Source organism: Phalacrocorax carbo, chromosome 7, assembly GCF_963921805.1.
Source record: "Phalacrocorax carbo chromosome 7, bPhaCar2.1, whole genome shotgun sequence".
Taxonomy (NCBI): Eukaryota; Metazoa; Chordata; class Aves; order Suliformes; family Phalacrocoracidae; genus Phalacrocorax; species Phalacrocorax carbo.
The window spans coordinates 53061530-53081106 of record NC_087519.1 but is presented as its reverse complement, the minus strand read 5'-3'; the positions used below and the strand labels follow the sequence as shown (position 1 = coordinate 53081106).

At 43.7% G+C, this 19577-nt stretch overlaps 1 protein-coding gene across 3 annotated transcripts in view; it reads left to right on the top strand.

The window, feature by feature from the left end:
• The window catches only part of TBL1XR1 (TBL1X/Y related 1), a 119142-nt gene that overhangs the window by 49649 nt on the left and 49916 nt on the right, over nt 1–19577 (top strand). For all 3 annotated transcript variants that reach the window (XM_064458027.1, XM_064458029.1, XM_064458031.1), the window contains exon 2: nt 2799–2863. The gene's annotated coding sequence lies outside the window, so the exon portion shown is untranslated. The remainder of the gene's footprint in view (nt 1–2798; nt 2864–19577) is intronic.

Sequence of the window (19577 nt, the reverse complement as noted above, 5' to 3'; positions counted from 1 at the left end):
GAGTTCACGGCTTCGGGCGTTGCTGCCGCGCTGCGCACCGCGGCGGGTGATCTTTCCGAGGAGGAGACGATGGGCGTCGTGGGGGTACACGGGCATCTTTGTGCAGCCAAAGCTGGTGAGCAGCGGCTGAGAGCAGGGCGGTACACATGCAGCAAAGTCTTATTTATATTTAAGTCCGGGGGAGCAGTATTCAGTCGATGCTGAAGGCGTTGGTCATCAGTCATCGGTCGACCCTCCAGCCCCTCCAAGCTGAAGGATCCAAACACACAAGCATTTGTTTCCCAGGTGTGCTTTACCACCTTCAGGGGCATCTGGTGCGTTATTTTTAGGTGTCGCATAGTGTAGCTGTCACTACACCTGGTCACCTGTTTGTATCACCATAACAGGTCGGTATGTACAGGGGAGAGGTAGTCTAAAATCAAGAAATTACAGCCGTCGCCTGAATTGTTTCAAGGTATATGTCGAAATGGCAAAATCCGACAGGATAAATTTGGAAAGGAAAAAGCTGCTGATGAAGCGTCTGTACTCGGTACTTGATTCTGAAGAAGGACATTGCAGAGTCTTCTAAATGTTTACGTCTCATTTCAAGCGCTCTTATTTAAAACTGGAGCCTACAACCAATTAACACGAGTGAGGAAGGAAGCAGAGTCAGTAAACCCTTTCGTTTTTTCATTCTCTGCTCTCTGGAGTCTTTGCTTCCAACCTCTTTCCATGTCACTGCCCTGTTTAGATAGAAAGGGAAGGACAAGAAGCCTCCTCCGTGGATCGGACAGAGAAGTTTCCCTCTCTGGCTTCGACAATAAGTACAGCACTCAGAAGATTGCGCAAGGGCAAAGGGCTGTTGGAAGGAGGCGGTTTGGGCAGCGTATACTGAAGGCGGCCTTTTTCATTGAAGAAAGTGGTTCATGTTTTTGTAATCATCCTTTTATTTATGTTTGTCTTGTTCTTTCCCAAACGGAATAACCCACACCAAGCATCGTGCTCGGAACAGGACAGCAGAGCCCTCCTCTGCCTTTCTCTGCCCACAGCTTTTGTAACGATTTAGTCCGCTCTCAAAAGAGTGCAAATATTGGGTGGTTGGTGCCTTGTTCTGTCGTTAAGGCAGGCTCTCGTTATAAGCGAGTAATGTTTGCTGGTGGGCTCCCAGCAAGGTGGGAAAGCTTTCTCTTCTCTGCTGGTCTCAACTCTGGCTGTGGAAAAAACAGACCTTCTGAGGAGCTCTGCGTAGGAGACCGCGCTGCTTGAGGAGTGGAGTTTTCCCCAGCCTATTTACATAATTCCTGCAGCACCAGTACAACTAAGCAAGGGAACAAGAGCCTGTTTGTAAATTCTTTCAATTCCCAGCATTCCTGCATTCTTCAGCATCCTCTGCAGCTCCCCGCGCTTGCTGCGGTGAAGGTTTCGCGCTGTGAGGGTTACGTTTCCGTCTGCCGCGGTAGTGCGGCGCGGTCTCTAAGAACAAAATAAACCCGACTGCTGCAGCTCGTTTTTCGGCTGGGTCCAAAACCACCTTTATAACAGGGCATTTCCTACTGGCTGAGCTTGAAAATTGCACGTGAGAACTCTGCGTTGATCGTGAGCCCCGAAAACCTTAGTTATTCTTTATAGTCGTAGTAACAGTTTTTCAGCGCAGTTTACAGATGCTTCGTAAATAGTTTAATCTAAAAATAGCCAGATAATACTTTTTTTTAGTCACCCGTGTCCATCTGTCCCCGTTCCTGCTCTTTGAGTGGGCGATTAGATGATTTCCCAATGAGAAAAGTAGTCTGGCAAGTATTTGTGTAGAGAGCAAGAACTTAGAAATATTAGCGTAAATAAAAGTTGTTTGTCATTAATGAATAAAAGTGGGTGTTACAGTGGACGGGGTTAACACATATGTGGACACCAAAACGTGTTTGCTGATGCTTCACTGCTTATTGTTAGATGCATGAAATTATTATTGGTATGTAAAGAAAATAACTAAAATGTAGGAGCGTGGATTTTTTCTTGGGTTATGTTTGTGTTTGGTTTTTGAAGATGGGAAGGATTTCTCTTGAATATTGCACTGGGAAGGTTTCCATTATGTACATGTTGTTAAATATTGCCAGCAACTAGTATGAGCTGGGGTTTTTTTTTAATTACTGAGGTCACTCCAGGCGTTGGTAACTATCTGGGTGCACGGGCACATCTGTGTACGTAAACAGGGTTGTTTAGTGCAATATGTGTTAGGAAAACAGATTTTTTTTTTTTCCTTTTTTTTTTCTTTTACTGATTTTCAGTGGATTTAACCATTTTGGAAGTCAAATAGCTGGAACATTGATTTCTGTCTGGGGCTTTTCAGAGCGTTTAGAATTCGGTAGCTGAGGTTTATCTCCAGAAGAAGTTTGGCATGGGCAGAAGACACTGCAAGCTGCCCTCTTTGCCTCGGTAACTTCCCGAAGCCTTTTCTGGAGCGCTAAGGGCAAACCCAGACCCCGGGATTTCTGTACAGAGGTAGATTGGCTTGCGTAGGCTCCCGCTGAAGGGGTGCGACCGTCTCGAGGTCTGGCGGTGCCGGTATTCATTCAACAGGCTTGTTTGTTCAAAGGCCCGCGTTTCAGGCTCCCCGCAGGAGCAGTTCGTGTGATGTGGGTAGCGACGGGATATATGCAAAACCCCAGCTCTGCGTGTGCTGCTCGGGGCTGCATACAAATCCCCTCGAGCCGAGCAGGCTGCAAGAGCCGCGAAGGCCCGTACTTAATAAAGTTTTACTGTGCTAACGCCACCCCTGTTTTCAAAATAATAATATTTCCGATTTTGTCTCTTTTTTCCCTTCTCAGCATCACCCTTCTGTGGCAAGAGGCACCTGAAAGGAAAACTTCTGCATATCAATGCACTGCCAATGGTAAGTACCTTTTTAACTGACTAAAGGCGGCGTGGTTCCTTCCTGCAGATCGACCGTAAGCCGTCTTGTATGGCAAATAGTATTTTTAGAACAACTATTTCTTAGTACACAAGTGGATTATTTGAATATATTTTTAAGAAACATCCAGACCATTATTCTGTTTGATAAAAATATTAAAATTGTATCTGGATTTTCTCCCGTGGAAAGTAGGGCAGCGTTTTAGCTTTGAAGCGAGAAGTGCGACTTGACAATAACACAGCTCATCCTGTCGGTAACTGGTTTTGCTTCCTCTTTTGGCCAAAAGCCTGTTTGGGGCGAGCTGTAGCGGAGCCGAGTGCTCTATTGCCCCCCCTTGGGTGCTCTCTGCAGTTTGTTTCAGTACTAACAGCTTCTCCTATACTAAAAAAACCCCAAAAAGAAAATCTACGCAGTGTCAGGTGTGTTTTGCTTCAGCACATCTGACAACGTAAGAGTAGTGAAGTTAAAATCTTAGCTCCTGCAGGAAGGGGCTTGGTTGATGCGATCTTCTTCTTCCACCTCTGGAATATTGCTTGATGTTACAGACTACTGGAAGTTCGTATTTGCAGACCGTCTGTATGGTTTACTTTGGCTTTCTGGTAGTTGTGCAGATGGAAGGCAAAGGTTAGGTCTGAAGAGAAGGACTGGAACTTAACTGCTCCAGCTTTGATCAAGCGAGCGGTTTTGGTGTCTTGTGTTGTCGCAGTTGAGGTGTACTGCGGGAGTGGTAATTGCAGCCTGAGCCTTGAGAAATAAACGCGTGAAGCGGCAGCCTGCGTTTTGTATTTCAGGCATCTCTAGGTCATTGTGCTCTGTACAGAAGTTACAGGGATAGTCTTTCTACCCACTAGCGTTGAAAACTCAATTTGGGATCCGAGAGCTGAGCTGGGTTCCTTTGGTTTGCGTGTGGGCATGGACGTAAAGAATATGTAATTAAATTATAGCCTCGCTTACACCTTTGCAACTCCCCTGTCGTTGTGAGCAAAATGGCACTCCAAGAGAGTTTGCTTGGATGGAACTGCTTCACTTTGAAGCGTCGTAAGTAATTCTGTTGACTTTCGAAGATATTGAGGACTGAAACGTAATGCAGAATGTATTTGGCACTAAGTAAAGCAAATCTAATCCTGAAATCAGATGATCTGCACCAAGTGTGTGCGTCATATAATAGCCTGATGGTTAGGCTCAGAGTTGATACGTGTAAAGTTTATATTGATTTGGGATGAATTTCAGCTGGTGGGAACAGATTTGTTGAGTGAGAAGGCACCGTTTTTCACCTGGTCGCTTAGCCTGGTATTGTAACTTCCCAAAACTGAAGCTAGCAGCGCTCTCAGCCTTCTCTGTTATTGCTGAATTTTCATTGTTGTTGTTTTGACCTTTCTCCAACAAAAAGCTACTCTGATTTCTATTTTGTATTAGTTGAGCGTGTTTTGCGTTACGATTTAAAATACAGGTCTGTATTACTGCTTCTCTTAAAAACATGACTCATGCCATATTAACCTTGTCCTGCTACTTCATAAAATTTTAAAATACCGAGAGCCTGTACTTGAAATGTTACTGCATTTTGTCCTAATTTTCCCCCTACAAATTACATTAGAAATTCAGAATTGCAGAGTCTCAAGGGCATGCTAGTTGTTACAGTGATCATAAAACATACTCAACTGTTACTCGTAGTGAAGTGAAATATTCCCCACTCTTTTCTTTAAGGGCTGCTTTTGTGCTATAAGTTGTTGTTTTTTATTATTCTAGAGATTTCTCAACAATTACTCATCTCTTAATTAACTTTGAAACAGTTTGAATGTAGATTTAAGTGACAAGCTACACACATACTTCACCATCCCAAAAGTAATCATAACTTAATCTGGTTTATAGTAAAAAAGACTTTCATAGGTTTTTATTATGTTGCTTTTCCCTCTGACGTTTGTAGGCAAAGCATGGGCCAGAGGTTGACCTGAAAGAAGCAGTTTGTATTCTTCCCCCAACCGGGACGCGGTTTGACTCAGCTACCCATGTTCAATACATATATTTGAATCAGAAATTCATTTCTCATTCCCTTGAGAAATGATACTAGCAATTCTGATCAGTCTTGTCATCACGATTGTCAGTTCCATTTCTCAGTACTTAAAAAAAAAAAGTAAAACACAAGTTACACATCCTCTTTTGTTCTTTCTTTGCTTTTCTATTTTAAAGGTAATTAAAAGATGCTTTTTTTTTTGCATCACACCTGTGTTAACTGATAACTAAACAGAGTAAAGTATCAATTACTCCTTAAAAACACATTGTAATTGTGGCATTTTTTAAAAAAAAAAAATAAAATGTTTATACTGTGAGGTAGCCTGCCGAAAGAGATCATGGCTGTGTTCAGGTGGTGTAAGTTCTCCTTCCCATTCTTCCAGTCAACTGTAATGTTCCTCAGGGTCTCAAAGGAAAGATGCAAAGACTTAACAAAAAAGGCCTGTTAAGTGAAGGAAAATTGGTGTATAATGCTACTTTTTCTAGGATTTCAAAGATTCATTTAGAGGCTGGTAATGGGGTACTTAATTGATGGTCGCAAGGATTAATGAATGTGTTGGAAATAAAAAGCGAAAGTCCTGGACCTTTGGCTTAAGCGAAAGATCGGGCCAGGTTTTCCACAAAGGCTTTAGCAAATTAATTTTCTTGTGATGCGATGGAGCAGGTAGCTTACCTGAGAGAGATTTTCCATTGGACCTCGTAAGGCTTCTCTTGCAAGTTTTAGAAGCAAACCAGTTTGCTTTTCTGTCTTCTGCAAGTCATTGAAGCCGGCCTGCGTTTGTGTGTGTGTGTGTGTGTGCATAAACACGTGTAGCTCTACAAGGGTGTGCTGGTGTGTGCACGGATCCATATACATCTGCGTGTATATCTACGTATATAAAAAGGAGTGTGCAAAACCCAGGAGCTTGTGGAAAGCTGGGAAGTATCCGTTTGTGACTGTCGTACAACAGCTTGCTGTGATGGGGTTAATTTTGCAGAAAGTAACCAAAAAGGGCTGTGGAGGAATTGAGCAAGATGGGCAACAGGGTGGCCTTGTGAGAGGCACCCTGAAAACCGCTGTGCCAGGGTTCTTGGCTCCATCTCTTACTGCATGGTTTGATGAAGATCAACAGGCTGAGCAGTTGGAAAGGACTCCTGCAGAAGAGAATAGAGGTTGTTATCATTTATTACAAGCTGACACAGGCAAAGTCTGAGGATGGGCAGCGAGCACAAAGTTACTTGGGCTCCAGTAAAGCTGGGTCGTCAACAGCTAAGCCATGTCCTTGTAGTCTCTTGAGGGAAGTACGAAGTAGGTGTGTTAAACCCATTCTTCTCAATGCCATCTACTTCTGGGTGAATATATCACACCGTGTTTTGAAGGTGTAACACACCCATTATGTGTGACACCAACTGGTCTTAAATATAAGAGGCTTGTAGCTCTGCAGGAGCCAAGTCTCTCGGGCCAGGAGATTCCATGGGTGCAACACTTCGCCGTGATTATCTACCCAGCGGATTTAGCCCAGGATTTAGCGGCAGGAGTGGTTGGAGGAGCTGGGGAGGATGAAATCGTCACTCCAGAGGAAAAGGCCTTCAGTGAAGGGATTGGAAGCTGTCTGCAAAAGCTTCCTCAAGACTGCAGCAAGGCTTTTTCTTCGAACCCCTTTGTGGTGGCTTCTGTAGCATCGTCCTGTGCCCTTATCACTGCCTGGAAGACAGCTGAAGGAATGAGTGAATATAACTACTAGCCTGTGGTTCCACAAGAGCTAAACCCATCTAAATGCTGATCTACCTGCCAGGTTAATCTTCTGCTAGTCCATTATGTTAAAATGGTTCCACGCAGAGGAAGACGAGCAGGGGAGAGGGCAGGAGCCTGCACCCAGAGCTGGAGGACTTGGGTTTGGGTGGACGCCCTGCCTCCGCCCGTGCCTGCCGAGGACGGCGTGAGGCCCATGCCGCCCGCGCCAGGGTTTGCACTGGATTTGCAAAATCGACACTGTTGCAATGGGAGCCAAATGCCATCTCACAGCTATAAGTATGTACGAAAGAACTTCTGCGGGTGGGCCGACCTTTGAAAGATGGCAAACTCAAGAGTTTATGAAACTTGGAAGTATTTAAGATGTTGGCCAAAATGAATAGTTGCTTCAAAATAACAAATACATATGCACGTGTGTGCATGGATCTTCAAGTGTAGGAATAGTTCTTTTGAGATACAAATAAGGAGTACTCGCGTGCATAAAGCTGACCGAGCTTGAAAGCACTTTCAGTGGTAGGGCCTAGAAGTGCTCATGTAATTTAGCATTGAAGCTGTTGGTTGTACAGTTTACAGAGCACAGCTTGAAAAGGAAAAAAAATATATATATTTCTACTCGTTTCTGCAATAGTCTAAGTGACAACATGAAATTTTTTTACTGTTCTGCACCTTCTGAAACCAGTGGGTGCTATTATGAGTGAAGGAAGGTGAAGTGCAATGTATTTGTCTGATAATTGGTTACGGCTGAACAACTATATTTCAGAGTGTTCATCCATAAGTTGTATTTATTAGATCAGCGTGGATTAGCTGATCTAGTGGCATATGTGTTGAAGAGGAAGCGCTAATAACGTGATACAGAAGCAAAATTGTGTGGTGTGGTAGGGTTCATACTGCGGTGAGCATTAGAAAATGTACATGCTATTGCTTTCCGATCCATTTTTGGAAGGGCTTTAAATTTTCTGTTTCTTTACAGAAAGCAAGTTAAACACAAAAGTAAGATCCCTTTCTGATTCAGTGGGAAAACACCCCTTGCCTTCTTTTTCTGCCGCTAGTTAAGTTCACTACTGAATGAATCAACTGAAAGGGAAATGACTGTCCTTAAAAATTTTAAGAAGTGGTGGCTCTATTTTGAAGAAGCATTTGTCAGAGAACTTTCTCTGCTGATTCTCTAAGAGTTTTACAGTTCAGAAATAAGCTTTGACTAAGAATTCTCGGCAGAATCATAAATATGTAATTATGGAAGCAGCCGGGATATTTAGCCCCTGGCAGGTGCCCAGTGCAGTCACAAGAGCGAGGGGAACCGGGCCAGTATCGCAAACTAGGGGAGCGTCCTCTAAGCCAGGACGAGGGCCACCGCTGTTCCTTGCCTATTGCCATTCCTAGGTTTTAAATCTCAAATGTACCTGACAAGAGGCTGTTTCTGCTGCAATCGGTTGTCTTATGTTACAGCTTTTTTTACTCTGTGGGTTTTTTTTTTTCTTTCTTGCTGTCTTCTTCCCCCTTCACCTCCCCCCACCCCCCCCCGCCTTGGGTTTTTTTTGTTGTTACTACTTTATACTGGGTTTCGTTCAGTAGTTAATAGCAGCAGTAGTAGTGCAGCGAGCATTAGATTACATCTTACTTGATCAGCATGCCATCTGCTTTACAGGAGAGGGAGATTTCGTGTTTCTGCTGTGGGTTCACTGCCATATGCCCGTGGTGCAGTCGCATAACCTGAAATGACCCTCTTCCTGCTATGTTATATGGAAGTATTAGAATTATCGTGTTGAGCGTTCTTGACAGTGGCTAAGTTTGGTCATGTTAAAAAAAAACAAAACCTAAACTGGCTGTTAGGTGCACATGAAGTGGCATGTAGAGAAAACAAAAGGACAGGAGGGTCTTTTGTGTCTGAGTACATGAGTGTTACCTTCCAGAGAAGAGCAGGGCTTATTTCACAGAAGACTGTGTTAATGTCACTTGTATCATCAGGTCTTGATCCTGGTTTCCTTGTTGTCAACAGAAAGTTGATAGTACTTCCAGTCAACAAAAGTAAAAGCTGCACTTAGTTTCAGTGGTGTTGATGCTGGGAGATAATGAATATTGCTGCAGAACAACAGGAAGTCTGTAGGCTGGGGGAATGGGAGCGAATATACCGACTTTCATTTACTGGGGAGAAACTGAGACCTGCTGGCCACCAGAGCCCAGGGCACCTGCGTCTCCGTGGCCATCAGCATGGAGGCCAGATGTAGAAGCCTGTAGTTAGCATGCCATGTCTCTAGTTCACCGTAGGAATGGAAATAAGGATCGTAGTCACTGTCTTGGTGAGCTCATATTTGTAAATGAAGGTCAAGTGTGGTCTTCTTACTGTGATTTAATTAACATATATAAAAAACTACTAAAGACAAGGGATGCGAACCCTTCCGGGGTTGATACTGAGCATAGGGATGTAGATTCGACATCCATGAATTTAGTATTTGCATAAATGGAGGGTATTGACGTCAAATGTGAGCCATAGTTGGAATACTTGTCCTCATTGATGATCATGCAATTTTCCCCTTTCATTTAATTTCTTTTGGCTGTAGATGGGCCATATTTTATTAAGGTCTACATCTGTTTTAAAAATGTGTTCAGGTGCTTGACATCAGTTTCAAAACAAACAAACAAATAAAAAAACCCCACAACAAAAAACCACCCAGTAGCATAAATTAAGTTCAAGCCTGTCATAACAATGTGAAAAGGAGAGGACTTTAATAAATTAATAAACTGGCAAATGAGCTCTTACAAAATCTTTTCGATCTTTTATAAGCTTGTTTATTAGCATAGCTGCCGCTCTTTGTGAAAACAGCCATGCACTTCTGGTGAAGAGAATACAGTGAGTCAAGTAACATGCATGTATGATGGACTATGAAGAAGTGATTTTACGTGCGTGCTTCTTAATAGGAACCTAGAACAAAGCCAGCATTAGTTAAAATGAATAGAGGGCAGATCAACTGTCAGGGCGGATTCTTTTTTTTCATGAATAAAAGAAACAAATTTAAAACCATCAGGTACATAACACACAAATTAAGGGGGAAAATAGATGGTCAAAGGTTAAAGAGGGAATGAAAACACAAGTTTTATGGTCACAAGATCAAATGAGGCATTAGTTAATTTTCCTTTTTTTGGTGCAGCTCACTAGGAGTTCAAGTAATTCAATTGAGTGATTGAACTGGAACAGAAGAGGGTGCCAGAAAAACTGATGACTAATAACATAAACAGGAAAAAAAATCAAATGAACTTAAGACTCGATGTCAGCAGTTCACATTAAAATGCATTTGAAAAGGCTGGAATTCCATCGTACTTGCATGGAACCTGATTTACAAAGAAAAAAATTATAACAGCTATTCTTGCAACAGTTGATAAATTATTCTACTAATGAGCTGCCAGAATGGATTTAACCAAGAAGTAGCTGAGGCGCACAAGGTATTTTCTGGAGAGTGACCATCTGGGAAGTGGGAAGGAGCCTGAGGAGTAGGTAAGGCTGGCTGAGCCGAGGAAGCACTGTGATCCTCGGCGACTCTTAATTACCTACATTGCAAGTGGTGCCGCTCTCGAGGCGGGATCGTTGCTGCCTTTTCTCCTACAGATTTCATGCTTTTTACGTTGAGCAAGTGACTGCTTCGCGTATGAGTTTGTGCTGTGAATGCAGCTTAGAACAGATTGTTGGCATACCTTTCCACTAGCCTAATTTCCCAATTTCTTTTGTATTTAACTTTTTCTCACAGGAAAAAAAATCCTTTTGTGCAGAATCCTTCAATTTCGGTTATTGCTAAGATATTTTCTAAGCTGTTGCAGTTTACTAGATTCCTGGTTCAGCGCAGTCAGCGGGCAGAGGCTTTTGTGTCCTGGTTTTTGGCTCAAGCTGAAAGCCCTTGTGAATTGGCTCTTGTGGCACAAAGTTGCTTTCATTGACCCGTCCAGTTTTGTTCCCCTGTTCTCTTTGCCGAGGCTGGCTGAAGTTTCCCAGCCCATCCACCTCCTCGTAGCCTACGGAAACAAGCAGTGCCTCTTCTTTTGGTTTTTATTCACGCGTGCTGTGGTTGTCTTTATGGCGGTCCATGTATTTCAGTTGAATTTCTGCTAAAACAAACTAAATCAGCTACTGATTTTTGTCTTGCAGTATGACTGTGCCGTGGCAGTTGCAGGGATTACCCCGGTGAGGTTGACAGTACCCCTCAGACTGTTACTGCTGCCCATTTTTATCGGTTTGCTTTTCAGTCAGCCGCAGTTGGGTGGGGATTGTAGCATATCTGAAAAAAAATGAACGTTTTATCACGTAACGTAACTGCGACCCTCTGAAATACCTTAGTCCTTACGTCCCAGCTTCTGGAGGTCACGGGAGCTCTGGCTTTCCGTTGGGAGGGGACTGAGGAAGGGTTGCCACTCTGTATTTTGTGTGTGTGTACAAACATATATATGTATTTATAATCACAATAGACTAGACTTAAGCACATGGGCTTCCTGGACATCTATAGTAGGATCTGTGTTGTCTTTCATAAAGTTGTTAGTTTTTGGCTTTAGACGAGAACATGCTAGAGCTAATATGCCTAGACTGTGCTATGATGCTTGCTTCAGCAGTATATTGGAAATTATTCATTAAAATACTAATGAAATGCTGTAGAAGAATTTTGAGGTGAATAAGGAACGGGCTAAAGGGAGGTCACATCATTTGTGCTTACAGGGGATGAGCTGTGCGCTGTGCTTAAAGGAAGTTAGTTGTCTTAAGAACTGGTCTTGGGCTGACTTTAATGTAGTCACTAATGAACTTGGCACCAGAAGTAGGAGCGTGCAATGAAATTTGCCAGTGATGGGAAGTTGGGAGGTGCTGTCAGTATAGGCGAGGAACAGAATATCCTCAGGAAGAGCTGGATGATCTTCAGGACTTGAGTGGAAAAAGTGGACTGAAGTTTCATGGCACGTGATGCATGGTTGTGCACTTCTGGAGAGACGTGAATTTTCCCCTAACCTGGGTGCTCATCTCTTGAAAATGACAGAGGAATGGAAAGACTTGAGTATATTAGCCGGTAAAATCAAAGGATATCTTATCACTAGTCCCCTGCAGCTCTTAAAATGGTACTCCCAAGGTCTGTGAGGTGAGTAGGTTCTTAATGGTAGAAATAAGAGCGTGTTAACGCTGCTCGTGTGCAAGGCAGCACTGCTAAATGCCCGTGTGTAGCACTGAACTGCTCTGGTAGACCATGGTCAGGGAAGGTGAGTGTGAAGTGGAGCAGCTACAGAAGAGGACTACGGACATGGTGAAGGAAGAGCTGAGTCCATATCGTAAGAGGACACTGCGAGGTTGGTTGGCTTATCCCAGGAAAGCGAAGTCTGAGAGGCGCTACAATGGCTTTCTCTAAATCCATGAGGGGTTGATGAAGGCTTGAGTGAGTACAACTATTTTCTATGTTAGATTGGAGACAGCACTGGGACAAGAAGAAACGCATGTATCTTGGCAAGGAGTATTTCAGGCTGTAAATTAGAAAACAGATCTTATCCATGAGGGGTGTAAGAGTTTGGGATAACCCTCCCAAATTATAATGGGAGGCAAAACAGCCTTGCTAGTTTTGAGATGGACAGTTGTTAATACAAACTGGGTTCAAGGCAGGAGCCCCATGGTCTTCCTAACAAGCACAGTTTGTTTGTGGGATAACAGGTTTTGTCTTTGAAAGATGAGAACGTTTAATTTTGTGTAGCCTGGAGAGAACATCGGCGATCTTTCAGCCACGTTCTGTTTTGCCAGATTAGCAGCTTTGACACATAGAGAAGTAAATCACATCCTTCTGTTAGGGACGTGGGACAAAAGCTGCCGTCTGGGAGGAAACAATAAAATGAATATGAACATTAACATTCAGCAAATTCAGAAGCACAAAATAGGTCCTGGACTCTTTTTTTTTTTTTTTTTTGTCTGATTTGGAGAACAGTTTACGTTAATCTGTTACGTAAATGTCTTTAAATTTATGCCTGTGTTACGTACGTAAATTCTGAAGCCTTCCAAAGAACTCATGGCATCTACGCATAGCAAACCTATGGAAGAAAACATTTGTTTTGGGTTCCTAAGCTTCTGTTGTTACCCCAAGATTGATCTGGGACTTTTTGCACAATGCTCGAGTGGAGAAGCATCAGCAAAGGCAAAGCTTGAGCAGGGTGTTACTAGAAGTGCCAAGTTACAGCTGCAGTGGGTGACATCTACTTAAAAAGATCTCAGCTATGCAGCAGTCATCGGTTAGGAACCCCAGTGCTCGCTTTTGAAGAAAAAGCATTGCAGCTTAAGCAAAGTTAATTGTTCCACATATTTTTGTGACTTGTAACTCATCCGGTGGAAAATCCGCCGTGGTTTGTAGGCACAGTGCTCTGGGTAGGGAAAGGAGCTTGGAGATCCCAGGAGGAGATCTGGGTCAGAGGAAAAAAAAAAACGCACTTGCTTCCTTGTTCTCTTGCCCTGACAGCATGTCATCTGTGTTTTGAACAGCGCTACCTCCCTGGGAACCTTCCATTGGAAAATGAAGGCATGTCAGAGTAGTTATATATAAATCTATATATAGATTTATATATACAAAAATAGATTTATAGATATACAGATATCTGTGAAAATAAATTTATAAAAATATAAATCTAGCCCTGCCTCACATCCCTCCGCTGGCTACACCCATGACAATTGCCTAGAGGTCAACTAAAAGGGCTTGTTTGGGAGCAGAAGCGGGTGAAACCCGAGTGCCCGGTGAGGGGTGTTCGCAGCCCGTCCTTGGATGGCTCGTGGGAGCCGGGTATCGCTCAGGACGATTTGGAAGACGACGCTGTGGCTCGCTTGCACCAGCAATTCGTTGCACCCTGCGTCAGGGTTGAGGAACGCCGTCGCCGCCTGCGTGGCCTTAGTGTGTTGGAGCAATTTTGTGGCTACCTCGAATTTAAATTCAGCGTGCTGTGCAGCGCCTCTGCTATCGTATGTTGAAATCCTGTGATAAGAGTGCTATAATTAGGATGCTTAGTTGAAGGATTGAGTGGGGGAAACACTTATATTCCTTAAGTATAGTGGATTTGTCAGAAGGTAAAGCGTTCCCTGACCTGCTGACTGTTCCTAGAAGAATTTCATGATAGAGTGTTGGGCTAAAGGAAAAGAGCAATGCTGTAGAAAATCGGGAATATACTGAAGGGGGGAGGGAGACAATTGTTTCTGTAGTAATAGGTGAATGCCAAAAAATCCTCCCAAACAGCATTTTGAAGAGAGGCTTTTGCTTCCTTTCTCCTGTACTGAGTCGCAATGAGAGAAGCGACTGTAGGATCGGTAAAGCTTGGACTTCACTGTGGGAAACGCCTCTATTTATCACTTCTGACCAAATCTAGGTGAGCTATATGGATTTTTCAGTAACACCTAGAAAAATAATTTGTTTTGGGACTCTTAAATCTACTCAACGTTTGCTGAATGAAGAAGCACTCCTTAGACAGGCGGAAGCATGTGTAACGTTTTGCCTCACGCTACGATAATGGCTGCAAATTTCTAGAGCTTCAGCTGTTTAATAAGGCATTCCCTAACTCAGCCCAGCAGCCGGAGCCAAGAGCAGAAGTGCCTGTTCCCGTGATGCTTTTTTTCCCTTTCCTTTCTTAGCCTGTTCCCTCAAAACACTTTCCTGCTCGCCGGGCTCGGATCTAGCTCAGTGCCCGTCTGTCTTCTGCGCTCACCGGGGCTAAGCAAGGACCGTGTGTGTAGGAGGCTGTTTGCTACGTGGTTAGAAAATAAGAGATAACTGCATTCGCTCACTACTAGCTGTACGTAGATTGTTTTTTTTTGCCAAACAGAATAGACTCACAATATAGCTCTTTATCTAGTTGTTTGGCACATAACCCAAGGGCTAGGATTTCATCCTCGTTCAGTACTGCAAATATTTCATTTCACTGACCAGAGGAGTTACTGAATTTAAATGAAGATGGCAATATTCAACATTGTACTTACCCTAACTCGGAAACAACCTGCACTTTTAGGAATGACTAGAAAAGCTGTTACATCTCAGCGCCTTCATTATCTTTGAAGACTCTTCAGTGTTTTTGCGTCCCACAGAAGAGGAATTTCTTTTTTTTTTTTTTCTTTTTTACTGGGATGTGCTAGGAGGACAGAATCAGCAGCAGCAGTGATGCAGGCTATCTGGAGAGCCTTGGTCGGTCAGACAGAGCAGCAGATGGTCTAAGGAAAATACATTAAAACAAAGCAATAAAAGCTCTGCACAGGAGATTTTTTTGTTGTTGCTGTTGACATTTTACTTTTATGTTGTTTATGGACCTTGTCTGGTTAGATTACAATCTCTGCACACAGGAACGAAGTCTTATATGTTTATGCAACATTAGCACAATGGGGCCCCTATCTTAAGAAAGGGACTTTTGGATGCTTCTCTTAGTCAAATAAGTAGTGACAATAATAATATTTATATCGTCTGGTTTTAATTGTGGTGAAGGTTCCTTGAGCAAAAAGAGAGATGCCTGAAATAGAACAGAAAAATTTTAAGTGAAATGAGTAAAATCCTCATGACCTGTGGCATGTGATGTTTTCTAATTATCTTTTGTAGCTCTTTTTGTACAGCTCCGTTTTATCCGAAGCTGTATAACCACATCAGAGTTTTCACAAGGGCTTGTATCAATGCACACTGCGATTTATACTCGGATAGTAAAGACGACGACTACCGGAGGTTTTTTGGGTTTATATAATCCTGGCCTTGCAGCCTCGTAATTCACTTGCTGTCTGTTTTGCAGCACAGATAAGTGATATAAACCCTGCACATAGACTCGTGTGGCTTTTCCTTCTCCGCAAGTCGCCGCGGCACACCTGCGTGGGTTGCCACCCGCCCCCCGGCGTGCATCCCCGCTCGCCTTCCTCCGAGGCACCCAGTGTAGTAGCCTTGTTTCTTCCTCAGGTTTCGGCGTTACGAACAGAACCGAGGGGCAGGGTGGATCGGGGTGAGCGTGCTTACGTGTGGCTACGCTGTGGAAAACGCGGCTCGCTTGCGTCTAGAAATTGGGTCAGGTTTTAATTGCGTTGTCGGGGTAGTTAGTGCTTGAATAGTTTGCTTCTCAATGTAAAAGGGAACCAAAATGGTCTGCTATTATCTTTTTCTAGCACTTACAGAATGCGTGTATAAATGTAAAGTACAATAGGTCTAGAAAGCCCTACAAACCTTTAACTATTCGCAAGTGCTCTCCGTTTTCTTATTGACAAAGTGAGCTTTGGTTTTTTAATGATATATGTTTTTAGCATATCAACAGTGAGCCTGTTTCTCATCAGAGTGTTGCTATTCTGAATAGACAGACAAGCTTGCTTCACCTACGGCAGAAAATAATATTTTTGATATACTTCGAACAACATTTGTAAGGGTCTAGCGGATTTAGGAGCCGAAGTTAAAGGCCATCATCACTTGACAGCGCTGCCTCATTCTTCTGCCTCTGACCGCCCTCCATAGCCTGGATCAGGCTTTTGCCCTCGTCTGTACCCACTGAGGCTGTGTAAGTGAATAACCACGTCTGCTTCTCTCGCCGTACTGCACGGGCTCATCGGGTTTGGCGCTCTCAACTGCAATTCAGGTGAAGGATGTGACGGCAAAGGATTTACTGTTTCTGTGGTAATATAATAGAATATTCAGTTCATATATTAATCGAATTAATTCGGTTAGAGTCAGCGGAAAGGCAGCTTCCCTGGCCCCTTTGAGGGGGAACGCTGCTACCAGGAGACGCACCCCGATGGACGGAGCAGTCTGGTTTGCCTGGAGGAACGCAGCCCTCAGCAGCGGCAGGGAGCCTGGGGATGCGCAGTCACCGTCTGAAGACCCGGGACTTAGAAACGGGTGTTCGTCTATCAGCAAGAGGGCTTCAGTGTCCGTTACTGGCTTGTTCTTCTGTGGTCTGAAGAAGTTCTTGTTGTGGATTTTTTTGAGCGGTCTGTATGACCCAGGATGTCCCAGAAAACCACTTGCCTTCATAATATACCCAAACCTCTAAATTCTATCCCTACTTCTATTAATCAAACTGTAAAAATCACGTCAACTGTCCTTCCCTCTGTAATGCCGGCTTTGCCTAGGCTAAGTGGAACTAAAAAATAATTTTGAAATGAAAATAGTCTTTTCCTTCTGCTGACAGCGTTTGCATGTTTGGAGATAAGCTGTTGCGGTAAACCGATTTGGAAAAGGAGAAAAATTAAAAGATACGAACTAGGTCTTGCCTTGGTGCTGGTTCACTATAAAGCAGGCGGTGTCAGATCGATGGCAGTATTTCAGCTACCGAAGCAAATTTGCTTATCGATAGCTGGGCGCCAGTTTTTATTCATAGCTATAAGCCATTGCTTGAATGAAATCGGCTGATGATAGAGACTTTCACTTAGCTGGTCAAGCCCACCCTAATCCTGAAAATTTTTAAATGATCTCCTTAAGGTTTAAGTATTTTCAGCATATATAAAGGAAAAGCCCAGCAAGGGATGAATGGGACCATGTTCATCTCTTCTTTCTTATCTCCTTTTAACGTACCTCGCAGCTTTCCTGCTTACATGTGTGACAGTTATTAGAAAAAATAAAATGTACAAGGGATATAAAAATATCCCCTGCGATGAACGTGGCTTTGGATCCCAGCTGGCTTCGTATTTTGTTTCTTCTTGCAGCTCTTGTTTCCTTTCCTCAATTTGGACTCCTCTAGTTTTCAATAGTTATCGTGTTAAAGTGGATTTTAAGATAAAAGGAAAATTTCGGAAATGGAAAAACATAGACAATCCTGTTCCTGGACAGCAAATGATGATCTTAATAATTCAGGATTCTCTTCATTCCCCATGGATTTAAAGGTGAATCGGCAACGTGCAAAATTAGTTGCAGCTACAATTGATTTCTTTGTACAAATACTTTGGTATGCATAAATACATGAGAAATTAAACAGCTGGCACAGGGCCCCTGGTTTTGTGCAAATCTTAAGGCTAGGAGGATGATTTTTTAAAAATTTATTTATTACAAGAATAAAAGAGCTAGTTGTAGAAGGAAGTTCTGTAAAAGGCGTTATTAGAAGTGTGTTCCTGCAAGCTGATGGAAAGCGATGTGGTTCCACACCAAGAGGAGAGATGAGCAGCAATAGTTGCTGTGTTTCTCTTCAAGTCTATCTTTCAGACTTTCCTGAGTATTCCAGATTAATCTGATGTAAAACTGTAAAATAGACATCCACCGAAACGTGAGCACAGGTCACCTCTTGTAGAGGAGATGGTGTTCCTTAGTCTGAAGTTTGTTTAGAGATCGGTTTCTGTGTAATTCTTTCTCTATTTCTGTTTCCTCTCCGTGGCAGACATACCCGAAACAATGAGTCCCGCTTCTCTCTCAGCAGAAGGCTCGAGGCAATTTAGCGTCTATTGCCAGGGTTTCTCCTGCCAGCTCTCCATCTTCAGCGAACCTCTGCAGGATGCTCGTTTTTCCACTTTTTCTGCCGATAGTATCAGGCATCTGGAGAGAGAAAGGGAGGAGAACTGTTTTCAAGGCAAATCACAAAACACAGACCAGAAGAAAATGCAGAGGAATAGGCCGTGTTATTTAAAAATGTGACTTTTGACCTCCTCTGAAATCCCCAGCGTGGTCTAGTTTTGCCAGAGAAGTCCTGAATTACATCACTTACAAAAGCTGCAGAGTGTCCCGAGGAGGCCACGGGGCTGGGGAAGGGTTTAGAGGGGAAACCGTACGAGGGGCGGCTGGAGTCCCTTGGGTTGTTCAGCTGGAGCAGAGGAGGCCGAGGGCAGCCTCATGGCCTCTGCAGCTCCCTCCCGAGGGGAGGAGGAGGGACAGGGCTGGTCTCTGCTCTCTGGTGACCAACGCCAGGACCCGAGGGAACGGCAGGGAGATGTGCCAGGGGAGGGTTAGGCTGGGCATTAGGAGAAGGTCCTTCCCCCAGAGGGTGGTGGGGCCCTGGCACAGGCTCCCCAGGGAGGCATCACGGCACCAGCCCGGCGATGTTCCAGAAGCGCTTGGACACGGCCCTCAGAGACACGGTGTGAATTTGGGGTGTCCTGTGCAGGGACAGGAGCTGGACTCGATGGTCCTTGCGGGTCCCCTCCAGCTCAGGGCATTCTGTGATTTTAAGAGGCGTCCCATGCTGATCGTACTCTACTTGGTTTTGCCGTGATAGAAGAGAAGCCGGAGAGGCCACAGAGGGACCTCTGCCCTTCACTAGGTGGCCACGTATAAAGTGCATCTTCCATCTCGTGAGCCGGCAGTCACCGGGGGACTTGGTCCGGACACAGAGTCGTTTTGTGCAGGGTGTCTTTCGCAAGTTCGTACACCTTCCCCCGCTGATGCATAAGATATATTGTTAGAGAGGTTGTTTCCCCTTCATTGGCGACTCTTCCACGTGAGTACAGTCTGAAGATGGAGTCGTATGTTGTGTTCTGTTTCCCGGTGCGTCGCTTGTCGTACTAGCAATCAGAGCTAGGCTCTGGATGGGAAATAACAAAAGCAGATCCGAGAATTTCTTATCTCCATCTCCCAGCATCGCTGCTGCACAGGACCTTTTAAGATACGGCTGTGCCACTGTCCGACCCGGCTTCAGACCGATGAATCACTTAACGCTACTCTTTTCCTTTCTCTCTGCATAGAATTCTATGTGGAAAACTGTTTGCACCAGCTCGTGTGATATAATAAAGACAATTAAAATCTAATAAGACTTTTGTACCTATAGTTGCCTATAATGAAAGCTAGGTGTTAATTTGGGAAGGCGCACAATAGGGGTATTGGAATTTAACAGTGGCTGACATGTCTCTCAAAACTCAAAGTAGGTTGTACTATAAATATAACCTCTTGTTTTGCAATTGACATTTTGCTAGTGGGTGGCTAATTGCTAATTTGAAGGGAAATAGACCAGAGATCTAATATTAATAACTAATTAATAGTTATATGGCTATTTTAAGTCTATTTTTCTGCTTATTTATAGGCATATATTATT